Source organism: Camellia sinensis, chromosome 4, assembly GCF_055761805.1.
Source record: "Camellia sinensis isolate YWXY chromosome 4, ASM5576180v1, whole genome shotgun sequence".
NCBI lineage: Eukaryota > Viridiplantae > Streptophyta > Magnoliopsida > Ericales > Theaceae > Camellia > Camellia sinensis.
The window spans coordinates 48,145,166-48,147,416 of NC_138964.1; positions in this window are offsets into that span (position 1 = coordinate 48,145,166).

Sequence of the window (2,251 nt, forward strand, 5' to 3'; positions counted from 1 at the left end):
ATTCTTAGTGTTGGGCTTAGAAATTTTTTTTTTTTTTTTTTTTTGGGGGGTGGGTAAGATAACTGTTGTTATTTGAAGGAATCTTAAAAGCTAAATTAAGCTAAATTTGAAACAACTCAAGCTTTGTTTAAAATTTCTTAAACAAGTTTTTTTTTTTTTAATAAGAAAATCGAAAGCAAACAAACTTGTTAGGTTAGGCATGCCTTCCCTATAAAAAAAAAAAAAGATTTTAAAAATATATATTTTAATAAATTTGTGAAAAAATAATTTCACCTTCAATACTCTCAAAAAGTTTACAATGTCCCTGTAAAATCTCGACAATAGTATATGGTAATTTTTTTAATAAAAATCAAGTTTGAAAGATTTTTTTTTTTAAATTAATCTTTTAATAATTACCAAACTTATATTTTTTTAGATTCTTAAAAAGTATAAAAGCTAAAAAATAACTATCAAACCCCACCTTATTAGATATAAAATAAATAAAATCATTTTGCTAAAAATATCTTAGTTCATTTGTCAAATTTATTTCTTGCTAAAAAAACACCTTTTTTTTTTTTGGTTACAAGAAAATCCTCCCACTCTCCCATAGGTCTAAGGCAGTGCCACCAAGGTGTACTGCTATCCGTTCTGAGTTAGGAGACTATAACTTGGGAACTTGTCCCGACCTCTCAAGACAAGCTCTGTTAAGTCAGGACTTGCATAACGGAGAGTATTGAACCCACACCACCAAGGTGTCCTGTTGAGTTAGGAGATTATAACCTGGAAATTTGTTCCAACCACCCAAGAAAAGCTCTACCAAGGTATCCTGTTGAGTTAGGAAACTATAACCTGGGAACTTGTCCCGATCTCTCAAGACAAGCTCCGTTAAGTTAGAACTTGCACAGCAGGAGGACATTGAACCTGTACCAAGTACTGTAATGCTCAAAAAATTAGCCCAAAAAATTTGAACCTACGACCTGAGGACTTAATCCACATACCCTTGCCAAGTTACTAACACCCTTGGGTTAACCTACTTTAGTCACCCTAAAAACAAATCATTATAAAAGGTTTCAAAAACTAGCATGTGGCAAACTAATGCTTTAACTTTTTATTTTATTTAATTATACATGATGAAGTGACTGGATTCTTGAACAAATCATTATTCAAGGTTTCAAAAACCAGCATGTGGCACACTAATGCTTTAGCTTTTTATTTTATTTTAATTGTACATGATGAAGTGACTGGATTCTTGAGGCCATCCATTTAAAATAAGGGTTATTTATACAGAAATTTCCTAAATTATAAAATTATATAAATGAATCTGTTAAATTATTAAAAAATATCATTTTATCCCCTATATTATAAACACTTTGTCCCTTAAACTATAAAAACGTATAAATGAACCCCTTTATTCCCTCAATAATAAAAACATACAAATAGACTCAATAAACTATGAAAATATACAAATTGAATCTCCAAAAGGGATCAAAATAAAATGCGACAATAACTTAGAGAGTTCATTTATACGTTTTTATAGTTTGTTGAGTCTATTTATATGCTTTTATTACTGAGGGGACAAAGGAGGTCCATTTGTACATTTTTATAGTTTACGAGATTAAAGTAATACTTCTCAATAATTTAGGTTGTCCATTTGTACGCTTTTTATAGTTTACGATATCAAAATAATATTTCTCAATAGCTTAGAAGGTCCATTTATATATTTTTATAACTAACGCATCATACTTCTCAATAATTTAAAATATCGCCGTGTAAATAACCTTGAATCAAGCACCATTAATATAGCTCTTAATTACAAAAATCACATTACCATACTATTTCTCAGAGTTTCAAGAAAAAAACCCAGTTAAAACCAAACTCAAAACTACGCAAAATAGAGGGAATGTTAGTAAAATTGATCACCTTCTCCAATTCCAAATAATGGAAGATATAATATCACCATCCTATTTTGGGTTTATAAGGTCAATATACCTAATTATTTTTAAGAATTTACAATTCAACCTATTTGATTAAAAATATTAGCAAAATCATGGGAGTGCAACTCTTTTCTTGTGTAAAAAAACACAGCAAGAGTTACACTCAAAAGATTCTCACCTTTGGATAATTTTCTCTCCCACCTCCCATTGAATAGTAATCGAACCACCCACAAAACAAGCAGCATTTATATCCATTCCATAAACATATATTTCATAAAATAAATAAATAAAAATAAAAACTCGAGACGTAGACAAACCATTCCACAAACCATTTAGAA